The sequence below is a fragment of the Protopterus annectens genome, chromosome 10.part0 (assembly GCF_019279795.1).
Source record: "Protopterus annectens isolate FY-2018-M chromosome 10.part0, PAN1.0, whole genome shotgun sequence".
In the NCBI taxonomy this organism is placed as follows: domain Eukaryota; kingdom Metazoa; phylum Chordata; order Ceratodontiformes; family Protopteridae; genus Protopterus; species Protopterus annectens.
Genome location: NC_056744.1, coordinates 802,637,764 through 802,653,317, shown reverse-complemented (window position 1 = coordinate 802,653,317; position 15,554 = coordinate 802,637,764).

The following is a 15,554-nucleotide window of genomic DNA, read 5'->3' as shown; positions in this document are numbered from 1 at the left end:
TTGGCTATGGGAATGTTACCACAGCTGTTCCACATGCAATCAGCTAGGGGAGGGCTGCAATATATGCAGAGGCCATCAGCTGATCATTAGCATCACATAAAATACACATTCTGCTGCCTAAGCAAGGCAGGTGTGGGTCTACACATCCACCAGAGAGGGAGTGGTGGAGACAGACAGAGGCAGATACATGTCAGGGAGGGGTGGGAGAGTAAAACCTAAGCATGTTTGTGTCACACACCTACCAGCACAGGGTATCAATCCCCTGATGACTATGTAGTGCTATCAAAGCTCTATGCAGTTATTGGGTGCGCCACATGGGTTATCTGTTGTGGATCCCTCAGAACATATATGTGATGGTGAGTGACATCTGCAACAGGGATTCAGTAGCTATATGGTAGGTGACATACATGTGCCTGTCCACATGAACAGATGCCACCGTCAACACAGCCACACTCTCACAGGGACACACACACATTAACACAATTGGCAGGGCCAGGATTAAAACTCATCAGTAGTGAGATTGCCACAACACATCACTGTGCAGGTATCACATGCTCCACATTGGTCATACAGAGGTTATATGGGCAAAGGGTATGTGGAGGTGTCTGACATCAGGCAGCATGCTTCAGTATGCCAATGGGGGTTGTAGTGAGTGTGGATGTGAACATACGCACCATACAACACACACACAAACACACAGGGTGCCAGTACTGACATGCATGGGTGCATGTCTGCACGGGTGTGTGGTGGTTGACTGTGCCAAATGACTATGCAAGGCTAGGCGATGGGTACACCTTGGCATCAGGCCACATGACAATGATCTGCATTGTGGCTCAGGGCTGTGGTTTCTGCATTTGCCCATACAGGTGGGTATTGTACTCCCCATCCAGTCACCTGGGTGACTATTGTGTGTGGCCAATGCTGTGCATTGCTTGCCATGTATGTGTTCCTTAGTCCATGACATGGACAGTGTCTGGGATGTGCACACTGCCCACATGCATGTACACTGACATGTGGAACTGTACCTGGGGTGTCTGGCCCATGTTGTGAACACAGATTATCATCAGGTGTGTTAGACTTGCCCACCTGTGGTGGGAACTGATAATGGGCAGCAAGTTTACCCTGCACTTACATTGATAGCATGCTAACAGCATTCCCTGGTGTCAGTGGCATCTGTCCATACAGAGCATGTTGTCAGGCATGGTATGTCCTTTGTGGGTCACATGTGATGGCACCACAGGTGTTGCAGGTGTCCATTGAGGAACATGGGGAGGGTGCACTGTCTGCATGTACGTGCATAGTGGACAGATGGACAGGGTGCCATGCCCTCTATAGCCCACTGCTCTCACTCCATAGTTACTATCAGTGGCCATTATGCAGTGTACTACCCAAATATTGGCTGTTGCCTAGGCATGTGTGTGTGTATGCGATATGGTTGAGAGTGTGCTTTGGGTAATACTGGGGTTGCTAACTGTGATTGCCTGTCTTTGATGTCACATGTATGGGTATGGCTTTGCACCACAGCCACCCAGCTATTTCACATCTGTTATCCCTGTACGGTGGACATTGCGATATATAGCAGGGCCACCATATAAGAATTATGCAAAAGCCACTCCACATTGGCCACACACTCACATCTGCACAGGATACGAGTTACAAACACACACACACACACACACACACACACACACACACACACACACACATCTGTCATTTCTGGGAGTAGAACCTCTACCTAACTAGTTTATTACACAACAGCACTACACAGTTATAGTACATGCCATGGAGATTACTGGGGACTCCTTCCCAAAGGTGTATATCATATTGGATGACATCAGCAGGATTGTCAAAGTAGGACATTCTAACTGTAGTGAGTGTGACTAGCATAAATGCATTGCTCTTTACACTGACAGTGACACATACAAAACATCCACAACTGACATGTGTGGGTATAGAGCCCCTAACAGAGGTATATATCACACTACAGCATGGAGCTGTTATAGGATGCACCACAGGGATTACTGGAGAACTTCTTCCCCAAAGGTGTATTTCACAATGAATGACATCAGCAGGATTGCCAAAGTTGGATATTCGAATTGTGGTTAGTGTGACTAGCCTAAAATGCATTGCTCCAAACACAGACATTGAAACACATACAAAACATGCAGAAATGCCATGGGTGGGGATGGAACCCTACCACAGTTCTAAATCACACTACAGCAGTACGCAGTTATGGCACATGCTAAGGAGATTACTGGGCAGCAGTCTTCCCAGAGGTGTATTTCTAGGTGGGTGACATCAGCAGCCTTGCCAAAGTTGAGCATATGAATTGTAGGGAGTGTGAGTACCCTAAAATGCATTGCTCTCTACACAGACAGACACACACACACACACACACACACACACACACACACACACACACACACACACACACACACACACACACACACACACACACTTGCCATGTCTGGGATTAGAACATCTACCCAACTACTTTATCACACTATAGCAGCACACAGTTACAGGACACACTATGGAGATTACTGGGCTACACCCTTCCCAGAGGTGTATTTCTAGGTAGATGACATCAGCATTCTTGCCAAAGTTGAGTATAGGAATTGTAGGGAGTGTGAGTACCCTAAAAAGTATTGCTCTCTACACAGACTGAATCAGACAGATACACACACACACACACTTGCCATGTCCGGGATTAGAACACCTACCTAACTACTTTATCATACTACAGCAGGCCACGCTACGGAGATTATTGGGCTACAAAACTTCTAGGTGGATGACATCAGCACCCTTGCCAAAGTTGACAATTTGAATTGTTGGTAGTGTGACTACCCTAAAAAGCATTGCCTTCTACACAGTCAGAGACAGACCAACACACACACAAACACACATACAGTTGCCAAGTCTGAGATTAGAGCTCCTACCTAACTAGTTTATCACACTACAGCACTACACACCACGGAGATTACTGGGCTACATCTTTCCCAAAGGTGTATTTCACATTGGATTACCTCAGCAGGCTTGTCATAGTAGGGCTATGCGGAGGGTAGTGTGTGTGCATGGCCCATGACCCATTCATCTACTGGTTGACACACCACATGCAGGCACACACAGGGTCATATTTCGCAGGTACGTGTATCCAGCTGCTAGGTGACTACTTCCTTGTACAGTCATGTTGCACAGCTGGCACGTGCACCACATAGTCTGTCATGCTGACAGATACTGGTGGCTAGTACCTGCAGTGAGTGACATCTGCACCTCATGTGTTTGGGGCCCTTTGGCTGTGTGCTGGGTGGGACAGGCTTGGATGGCTCCTTGTCACAGTCACCCTCTTCCACACATCTATGTCCGTCTACCTTTGGCTTATTATAGTGTGTTGTCCTTACATATATGTCTGTATTCCTATCCACTGTGTGTGCAAGGCATGAATTGTGCATACTGTTGAGTGTCTGCACTAACAACTGCAACTGGCATATATGTCTGGTCCACTGGTGTTTGCAGACATGGCCTTCATGTGTTTAAGTATGCGAGCATGCCAGTATGACTTTTAAGTATGTTGTTCACTGACATTGCCTTCATTTCTCTAAGTGTGTGTGCATGCCCATTATGGCCATTTGTATTGCATGTGTGGATCGAGTCTGGGTAATTTGTACTGCAGTGCTGACCTGTGTGTTGTACACCAACAGGTAGCATGCTGTCAATGCAGGGTATCCAGCGATCATTTCGCATTGACTGTTACTACATTTCTGCATAGCAGGGGGGCACACCTGATTGTTTCTACATTTCTACACAGGATTGGGGGAGGCACACCTAACTGTTACTATATTTCTACGTAGGATGGGGGGCACACCTGACTATTTCTACAGTTCTACACAGAATTGGGGGGGCACACCTGACTGTTATTATATTTCTACGTAGGATGGGGGGGGGCACACCTGACACTTGTACACATTTGCTAGGACTGTACTGGTATGTCGGGTACTCCATTTCAGTCTGTAGTCTTACCTATCGTGCTGGCTAGAGGCATACCAGTGTACTACAGATCTTAGCTTTTAATTACCTGCATATTGGTTTCTGACATCCTACCCTTCAGAACTGACATCCCACTGCCTGACCTGCTGTAGTCTGTCTGTGTAGGCCTGTGGGGGAGGTTACTTATAGGCCTCATTCAGAGGCCATAGCACAGCCTATGTTTGTGTTTGTCTACACCTGTCCTGCTGGCTGTGACTGTTGTTGGTTATGTGACCCCCCACCGACTGGCATGTGTGAGTCAGTTACCCTGTAGGTATCCCAGTATTGAGGGTGGTGCTGCAGGGCTGCCTATGTTGGATGCACATAGTACACTCCCACACATGGCTAGGCACAGGTAGTGTAATGTTTGGCATCCCTTTTACTGTATGTGAGAGTCAGAGAGAGGTGTTATTCCCTGGGTCCCTCCTGTGTCAGTGTATGTGCTATGCGTTGCCTCTTTGCCAAGGCCAGGGCATACTGGACATGCCTCATTCTGCCTACTGGGGCAGGCTCAGGTTGTTCCTTCTCCAAGTCACTCTGTGCCTCTGCAGGCCTTGCCAATGGTGGGGGGGACTGTGTGGCCCTACCCCATGCTGTTCCTGCTGCAGCTGTTTCTGCAGAATCATATTGTGTAGCTTAGCACATACAAGGATGATTTGGGGTACATGTAGCTGGTGTGTACTGCAAGGCTTCACCGGATGTGTCCAGGCACTGGAACCATGACTTGAGCATCCCAAACACATGGTCTACTATAATTTTGGTCTGTGGTTGTGCCTCATTATGGAGTTCTTGTTCGGGTGTGTGTGCATTTCTGATGATGGGTGTCATCAGCCACGGCTCCAGTGCATATCCAGAATCCCCCACTAGGTGACTGTGAGGGATGTCCCCATTGGCAAATCTCTGGTACAACTGTGTCGGATGCCAGATGTGGGAATCGTGATAGCTTCCAGGGCAGTCAGCAGACACATTCATTATTATGCCCTGGGCATCACACATGACCTGGCAGTTGATGGAGGGGAAGCCCTTGCAGTTGATGTAGACCCTACCCTACTCATCGGGTGGTGCTTTGATGCATATGTGTGTGCAGTCTATTGCACCTACTACCTCAGGGTATTCTGCTGTTTGGTGGAAGAGATGCATATTGCTGGCCAATGCCTCATGGGTGTTGGGGAAATATACGTGCTCACCATGTGCTGACATGGTATCCAGGAACTGGTGGAGTACCCTAGATGCTGATGCTTGTGAAATCCCCATCATATCCCCAGTTGGTTTTTGGGAGGTACCTGTAGCTAGCATTCTTAGGCCTAGACATACCTTGATATCCATTGGGATGGGTTCCCCTCTGTTAGTTCTGTGTGTCAGGCGTGGCCGGCACAGCTCAACAATTTGCTGTAGGAGGCCCCTGTCCACCCTATTGCGCTCCACTATCTCCAGCTTATGTAGCCCCTGGTAGGTTCCCCTGGGACTGTACGCTCTTCTCCGTCTCCTCACTGTGGGTTGGTCGGCAGCATTCACATCCTCAGCACCCTCAGCCTTTTCCACAAGTTGTATGATAGCTATTGCAGCCCCTATCATTTTGCTGTTGTGAGTGTTAAAAGTTCCCTGCTTGTTTACACCAGTGGTGTAGAGTGTGGGAAAAAACAGAGTGGAAGGTTTTTGCTTAGTTTGTAGTAGTGTTCTGGGCTGGGCTGGTCTGCTGCCTGTGTAATTGGCTGATTCTGATATATTTCCCCTGCCAACTAAGCTATTTCTCCTTGATTACCTTCCTATTGCTGTTTTCCCTTCCCATTACCTTCCTGTTTAAGCCCGGGGGTGTGCCACACAAACAGAGTGCTCAAATGCGCACACTGCTGCTATTTCCAGGTTTAACCTGTTTTTTCTAACAGTAAAACCTAGTGCACAGTGCACAAACCCGCTTAGGCTTTGTAAAGAGTGCTAAGCAGGTTTAGATACACCCCCTAGCTTAGCTATGCTAAGCTAGGAGCAAACCTGAGCCACAGGGCTCCAATCCACTTACACTTAAACAGCTGAAATCAGCTAAAAAAAAAATAAAAGTTGATTTTTTTTTTTTTTTGCAGTGCCAATGGCCTCATACTTGGCCAATGGCATGCTTACTACATGATATGCAGCCTTTATTTGGAGCCGTCATAGCTCCGTTTTGGATTTTGCAGAAATGTACTCGGTTACTAACCGAGTACATTTCTACAGATGGCACTAGTCTTGCACGGTCTGTTGCAAACTTTCTGGATTGCAAAATCACCTCATTTGCATGGATTTCACCTGTAAATGGGGTGATTTGCATACTAGGGCTTAGTCCATGCAAGATTAGTGCAGGAGCGCTCGTGCATGCCCCTGCAGGCTGTTCCTGGATCGCACAGCAGACATATTGCCTGCCTGAGCTCCTGCACCAATTTTGCATGCCGTGCAAGCTTTCAAGAATCCAGGGGGTGTTTTCTTTCATACGGGGTTCAAAATAAACCTAGTGAAAAAAGGTGTGGTGTGTATGAGTGAAGATGAAGGTGGATTGGGGTTACTAAATTCAGTTATTTATTCTGCTTCTTTAAACTTGTATAGAGTATTAATGGGAGTAAAGGGAGAAAATGAGAAATTAATAGTATGAATGTTTAAATATAAGCACCAAAAGTTATGGGAAAGGAAGAATATAAGATCATGAGAAAAAGAATATATAAATAAAGAAATTAAAAAAATAGTGAGAAAAAAATGCTAACATGGAAAACAGAAATTGATGATATAAAGAAAGATAGAAGGATGTGGTATAGTAATGTAATTAAACATTATTAATCAAATCCATGGGAAAATTTGCAAGAAGAAGAAGAAGTGATTAAAAGCCATTAAAGTCAGGAAATAAGTGGTGTACCAAGAGAGGAGAGTATCAGAATTCCCTATGGAAACTGGCAATGTATGAGTTATCAATAAAGGGGAATATGCCATATAAAAATAAGTTGAAAGAGATGATTATTTTGTGGGGAGGAACAGACAACAAAGCATGTTTATTAAAATGTAAAAAAGTGGTGAAACTCTGTAAAATGTGAAGAAAACTTTTTTGAGAATATTGATGACATAAATAAAGATTAGAATTTATTTTATGTAATATAGGTTACTTGTAATGAAAGACTGAATTACATTTTCTCTAATGGAAAATGGATTTTGGCAGATATTGCAAAAAAAAATTGGATTATGGTTGTGGAATAAGGAGTGGGGGGTCAATTATGGAAGAACAACAATGAAGATGTAAGAAAATTATAAATATTAAAAAAAAATAGAAATTTAATTTTATGTGCCTATACAGGTATACATTTTCTGAATATGTAAATATGTAAATAATGTTTTTTTTTTTATGTTGTGCAAAATAAAGGACCCCTACTATTTTAAACAGGAATCATGGAATCTTTTACATCCACCTGAGCTACCACCTTGACTTGCATGGCAGAATACTGATTTTAGTTAGAATGCTTATTTTAGGTTTATTTTATTTCCCCCAATCCTCAACTCAAGCAGATTAGGACCTCAGTTTAACATGTCAATAATTCCTGTTGATGCCTTGTGATTTGTTCTTGGCAAGCAGTATCATATTAGTGATCCAGTGATGCACTATTCTACTATCATATTATATTATAGCTACACCCACATGGGGGGTCATCAAAACTGCCCAGTAGGTGCTCCTGATAGTTACTGTGAAACAGAGAGAGTGTGCATGTGTGAGTATCCTTGGCTGCACCTGTCTTGTACCTCTGTTGCCCCTCTCCATTTGGTAGCTGTATATCTATCTGCTATTGTGCAGTGACCATTTTCATGGTGGTACTAACGTATTATCACAACCAGATTTGTAAGCTGACAGTAACAATGGGCATAGTATCACTGCCCACTTCCTTGCAGCACTGCACTGATGTTAATTGTGCTGTACACAACCTTGTCTCTCACCTCCCTGACCATGACCTGACTTATGTAAAGGAGGCATTTCTTCATCTGTAGCATGTCTTGCACTTTGTGGATATAGACCACAGCATGCCCTTCTGCACACTCAGTTGGACAATAAATTGGCATGTCCATGTGCTATGTTACCTCACCTAACCTACTAATTCCTGTCTGTCACTGTAGCTACCATATGACATGGGTGCTCCTTCAAAGGTACATCATCACTGTTTTATATTCCTTCATTATACCTCTATGTTACTAAAGAATCTTCTCTACTAAATTCCTATTCCTGACTTGTTCATCTTAACATGGTCACTCACAATATGTTGACTGCTTTTTTATCAAGCTACAATGGACCTCATAATGCAATAATTATGAGGTAATTTTGCATGATCATCCTTGAATCACTGCCATAATGTGTTGCTCTATCACACCTAGGCAGTACTACTATGCTCATCACTGCCCATCCTTTGGCTAAGAGTACATGTGCACAGTATGGCCATACTGCTGCCAGTCTATGCCAGTGATAATTTTGGTAGTACACTTCTGCTGCCCAATGGTGTGTATTTTGTAGTGTCTATTATGTGTAGTTATTGGTCCTGTAAGACAGTAAACTCAGATATTTTTGTATCTGCTGCATAGTGACTGTCAGGGTAACCTGCTGGCCCATTATGATGACCCCTTATATAAGGTTGATGGCTGGCACCTACTTGCAACTCAGTAAGTGACACCACTGCCATCACACACATTGGCAAGCAGTGCAGGCATCATTGTAGTGGCTGGAAGGGCTTCACTCTGAACTGCATCAACAGTAAGTGACAAAGGCTAGGGAGAGTGTGCCAACATTTTGCACTGAGCATTGCATATACATTTTGTCTTTTCTTTTCATTTTTGGCTATTGTCTGTTAATGGCTTGGCCTGCTGTTGACAGGGTCATATGTTACGAAATAGTCTCTGCTTTCTTTAACACTGGCCTAGAAGATGGACTTCAACAAACAGGTCTGTCTGATGAGGATTGAAGGCCATCCAAGTGACAGGGTATGTATAATGTATCCATGCTGGTGATATGCAATTAAATTGCATTTGTCATAGACATGTGTAATAATGTGTTGTACTTTTTGCCTTTGTGGGTTTTTTGTCTTCTTCCTATAATTTCAGCTAGAGTGCAAAATGTGTTGCAGTGACAGACCTCTGGTTCTGTTTCAATCAATGCTGAGACACCAGTGGTTGCTATGCCTACTTCTCAATGGGGATGAAGATCACCCAGCTGAAGGCAACCTAAAGGGCTCACTTGTGGTTTCAGTGGTCATCTCTTGGGAAACAGCTAGAAGGTCCCAGTCTGACAGTGATCCAGAAGGGGTAACTCTTGGTCACCCAGCATTGTGTCACAGGTAGTGTCTGAAGTGTGGCAGCAGCTGGACTCTCACATTAAGACCATGGAGTCCCTCTTGATGTATCTGAGAGACTCACATGACCAGTTGACCCCACTCATCAGGCTAATATGAGTACAGTCTGCTCATGACAGCAACCAAAGAGGTGATTTACTTCTAGATGGAGTCTCCAATTTGCTGGTCCGGCAAAGCTTCTTTGTTCTGCCCTACTGCCCATGATGTTCTCCTTCTTTTTATATCACTTCCCATATTCTGTTTGTTATTTAACCCTCCCTGTCACCGGTTTTCCTTCATCTGTGTGTCTGCATTTCTCCACTGTTGTCCCACGGTTTGTGACCATGCTGCTTTGCTCTCTTTCTATCTGTATTATATGTTCATTTGTCTGCCCTTGGTAGTTTCGCTACTGCCTCTTTCTTTCCTATACCAGCTCCTTGTTACCTTTCCCATCTACCCTTTTATTAGGAAAATGAAATAGGCAACTTTCCAAAAAATGCCCTTCCTCTCTCCATCTATCTTTATTTAAGGTTGCCCTTGTGTCTGTTCCTATGCTTGCTCTTGCACCTTTTCTACTTTTCATGTCTTTCCTTTTCCTCCACATTCACATAATGAACTACAGTGGCACTTTGCTATTCTGGCTTCTGTGGCATGTTCACAGTGCTTGTGATGCAGCTGAAACATTATTCACTGCTTGTGTGAACATGGCCTTGGTTACACTGACTAACTTCTTGTAACATTGGTCATGTGATCACTTATAATTCAGCCACTTTGCTACAGTTCAGTAGCATGAATGCTGATATTAAATTAACATGCTGATATTAAATTAACATGGCTGCTCTAATTTACCATGCAGCCCTTTACCTAGAAAACATGCACTGTGCTGGATCTACTGCATAGATAATCAGCATTGCATGGCATCTTGTTATATAATATCTTTAATAGTTGGCTTTGCTATACAATAATTGTGAACATTTCTGTGTTTAATTCATTATTTTGGGGTTTGAGAGTATGTAGATAAAGACTGGCATTTTTCGGTCTAGTCTGGATTGTATGACTGATCCAGTCAACCACCACTCTATGTACTGCACCACTGATGAAACTGTAGATGGAGACAAAGACAGGAGACAACTAAACAGAATATGTTAGAGTTGACTTCCTTGGATGCATAGGTCTGTGCTTTCCACCTTTTTTCCAAGATCAAAATTTCATGCCTACTTCATTGATCCATTAATTATTTTTATTCAATCCTTTGTGGTAACTGATCCAAAGTGGTGTGGATGTACTTGCTAACACAGACAGCTCTCTTAATGACACGTATTTGTCTATACCTCCCATAATTTAGAAGACTCCTTTGAGATTTGATCGATGCCAAGATTCTAGCATTTCTGACAATTTTGATTCAAGTTATTATAATTTAGGATAGCTTCAAAATTTTAGTGGTGTAGAAATTGGAACCTGATTTATGAGTGGGGAATTTTAGTAATTACACTAAGAAGGTGGAATTAAGATGGATTATTAGGTTACGAGTGGACAGGGGGTCCGGATTGAATGGCAAGATTCCCCTGAAGCCTGTATTAAAATCCTGTGGTCTTTATAGGTAGATGGTGCTTTTTATATTAAATTGCAATAGTTTTTCTCTGTGTGTTTTTAGTTTTTATATTAGATTTATTGATCTGAAAGTGGGTTGTAGCTATGCATTTTTGATAGGTCGCTTGGCGATAGGTGTTTTAGATGTAACGGGTCTGAGTAGGGGTGCTTTAGTTCCCATTGACTGGCTTTTGTATTGCAGCTCTAACCACTATTGGTACATAGGCTGCTAGTGTTGTCCATTTGGTGTTTCTTTTTTCCTTATAGTTGATTAGTGCAGATCAAGGGTGACTCTCCTCCCACTCCATTTGATTGGTCCTTAATACATCCTGCAGCCCATGGAGGCTATATTCATTGACATTAGGGTTATTTACTTTGAGAATGCCCCGTTACAATGGGAATTGTGTTTGGGGATGCCAACTGCTTTCTGCTTTATCAACTATATGGTTATTGGTTGTTGCAATTAAAGCAGTAATTGTGAGTGGTTGATTGCTTGTTCTGAATGTAGGATTTATTCTGTATATATTGAAATGTTGTTGCATGTGTTTTATGGTCAGATTAAGACATTAATATCACAAAAGTGCTTGCCTCTGCCTAATTTCTTGTTTTTTTCTGGTCAATTAAAGTTTGATTTTGCTTTACCCATCCATGTGTCGGTGTCTGCCTACATCTTTTTGGTTTTCTTATTATAATTTATGTTGATTATTTATGATAGATATTTAAATAAGTGCTGATCACATTGTGTGTAATAGATCTCTTTTATCAAACCATGAAACAAATGCCAGTGTAGGTACAAATAGTATACTGTCAGATTTACATAATAAACAAATGACCATCATTTTGAGGCTGAGGTTTTTGTTCCGAACAACAATACAGTGTATGTTAAACCAGGTGAAATCCTACTGCGTCATGAATATGTGCCAGTCTGCACCAGTTTGAATCAGGAGTGGGAACTGATCATGTGGCAAGCTGCACCAGTAGGAGCCAGGAATAGGAATAGACACCTTACCAAGAGGGACCTACAAAATCACTGGGATGGCTTTGGCTGCTTGCAAAAGCCTGTTACATCATTAATAAATCTCTTTAAACAGAAATATATTATTACCTGTTGTAACTTGAAATCCTGAAAATTAAAAAAACAGTTTAGCAATGTAGTTGCACTGAGTGTGAATGGAGTGTTACTTATGTATGAAAAGGTAAACTTTACAAAACTGAGTCCTTACTTTCTAGTGCAGTCATCACTAAATATACATATAAACCAAGTTTGTTCCCTTTCTCTCACTCTCTCTCTCTCTGATGCAGTTCAGGTCATATTATTACCTGGTCAGACAATACCTATAGGAAACAATATCAAACTTTAGCCTGTTAGCCTGATGATGGCCTTTTAGCAGATATCATTTAACTTATTGTTGCTCAACTCACAGGATCCTAATTACCCTTGTAAAATCTGACATAAATGAGCAGCAGGATAGCTTCACTAATTGGACTGATCTACTAGATTTCCAGTAATGGTAACATGCAGCTGTGATACCTACACAGTTAGGAACAATGTGCACAGCAGCCTTTTAGGAATATATCTGCAATGTTAAACTTCATGCATGGCAATGTTATTCTAGGCAGGGTGAACAGCCTGCATTGACAGAACAGGAATGCATATGTACATCTGCCATCTTGTACAATTTCAGATTCAGAAAGTTTCTAAGCTATTACACAATATATATATAAAATGAACACATCTAATGAAGACAGCCAAAGTTATTAATCTGAGCCCATATGACAGATTTACAGCGTTGCCATGTCCAATAGCGGACAACTCCCTTATTAAAATATATCATATTCAAATGCATGTTTATCCTACAATTGGACATAAAATTATATTCAACTGTAGTTTTGCCTCAGCACAATGCAATAGGTTGTTTTCACATTCACATACCTACTGTTGAGCTAATGTTACTTTATTATATGGTGAGGTTTAATTTAATATTTATGTAATTTATATTTATTTACATTTAACACATAATAGTATGCGCATCTTGGTTATCTTGTCCTAACTAGATTTTATATTCATATAGACAACAAGTGAATTGGAGTTAGACTAACAGAATTTTATTCTACTTTAATGTTTCATCTTCTGTTGCCATAATTCTTGTTGTATTGATGTTTATTTCTACTCTAACCTGATGCTAGTATATGTGTTTGGCACTCTAAAGTAAGCACAGCAATTAGAACAGGAGAATTTAAGGATACAGCTTTGTAAAACCACTGGCTAAATGTTTGTATTTTTATATCTTTTTCTTTTGCAATAGCAGAAAGAGTAGAGCATAGCCTTCACATTGTATTTTTCAAACCTATATGACAAGTTAGCATTGCTAAGAAATCCCTAATTTGTTATAGCAGCCACATAAGTAAGAAATACTTGTATTTACCCATATTATAGGAGGACAGGGAAATAGTGGTTTACACTAAAAGCACTACTGAGATAAAAGCTTTGTTTTGTGCTAGCTGTCTAAACAAAGAGTATTATTCAGAGTGCTCCTCCAAGTTTTTAATAATGCAGCTGTAAAACATGCAAAGCTTTGTAAAAAGCAGCCTTTTGAATATATATTTAATATGAAGGTATCTTATGCACATCATCTAGCAGTATACACATTTTTTACATTTAATTTCAATACAACATTATTTACTGAATATTACGGTCAGGGTACATTTACAGGAATGTTTAAGTAGCGGGAGAGGTATACCCTCCACTTACCTGATACTTCTGATGCCTATGGTAAGAATCAGTGGCCTGGGGTCATATCATGCCTGTAGTGTACATATTGCTTAAGCATTTTCACAACCCACCACTGGGTCTACTTTTATGTGTGTGCTATCAATATTATAATTTGTAGGGATATCTGATTTAAAGAAGGGTATGATTATGCATTTTTTAGCATTTAGTCTCAGGCCATGGTTTTGGCTCCAGTCATTTCTCATTTTTAGGTCTGTTTGTAGGATGTCAACATGATTTGGAGATTCAACAGTTGCTCCCAGCTTGCAGTTGTCAGTGAACTTGGTGAGCTGGAGACCCCCAACATTGGCCTTCACTTTAGTAAAGTATATGCCAAACAGGAGGAGTCTCAACCTTGAGCCCTGTGGGACACACTAGTAACAAGTTTCTTATCAGAAGAGGATTCACCAAGCCAGACAACATGTGCCCTGTCAGTGAGACAGGTTGATGATGTAGGGGTTTATGCCTAATACAGTAAGTTTATCTATGATTCCAGAGTGGGTATTGTATGGAAAGTTTTTGCCAGGTCTAGATAACTGGTCTGTCTCATTTTACCCTCATCCATCACCCTGGTGACTTTCTTGAAGAAGTTCACCAGATTGAACAGGCAAGACCTCCCTTTGACAAAAAACAAATTGAGTCTAGTGCAGTGCTTGGAGATTTCCTATGTTGTTATTGATCAGCTCCATGATAATTCTCTCCATGATCGTGCAGAAAAGACTCATTAGGCTTATGAGTCTATAGTGCCCTGAATCAGTTGATGGGCCGCGTCTATATCACATTATCGAAATGTGAAAATATAGAATGGCTGAAATGTCGAATATGCCGTTCATTAAAACCATTCTTTTTAGGGGGCTGTGCCCCCACCCCCGGTAATTATGTATACCAACTCTGAGATCGCACTACAGTGAGGAAAGGGCAAATTTTTCCGATCCTCACTGTACCGCAATCTCACAAAAAACATTTTCATGGACAGCATATTTCACATTTCAGTTGTTTGATATTTTCACATTTGAACAATGTGATATAGACCCGATGGGTCCCCCTTGCATAGAGGGATGACTGTTGCATTCCTCCATTCATCTGGGACAGATCCTGACCAGAGGCTGTGGTTGCAGAGATTTTCTAGTGTAGCTAATACATTTCTGTTTTAAGCTATTTAAGAAGCATCCTGGAATGTTGTTGGAACCATGGAGTCTGTGTTCTTGGCTTTAGCAAGCACAATAAGGACCAGATCCCATATAATGTAGGGGTTTGGTTGTGGGTATTTCTTTGGGTGGGGTAAGAGATGATGGGGAAAGATGTATGAACTGAACTTGTCAGCCAGCAGATTTGCTATAGTTTCTGGCTGGATGTACGTGTTGCCATTCGTGATTAACTCAGTGCATTTCTGACCATTTCCCCTGAGGTTACAAACATAAGAAAAAAACAGCTTTATGGTTATCTTTCACCTGGGAGGGTATCTTTGCCTCCTGGTTGGCTTTGGCAGATTTGACCAGCTCTCTAATTTGTTTGTTTAGACTGGTAAATGTCTTTTTGCACTGTTTGTCTGTTTCTTCTTGGCTTTGGAGATGATTTTTTTCCGTTTTGTTAAATAGCCTATGTATGCTACCACTTGAGTAGTTTATTTTTTGTAGTAATCATAGGTTTGACTCAATACACTTACTGCCTCTTCTATGCAGCTATGAATGTAGTTGTACAGTACTTTTGTATACAGCACAGAATAAGCCTCAGTGTCATCTGCGTTCAGAGGGGCTTGGAAGTTTAATAAGATGTCAGTTTGAAGTAACTGGCCTTGGCAAAGTTCTTAGCAGGTTTGGAGTTTGATGGGGGTTCTAGGCTAGTTT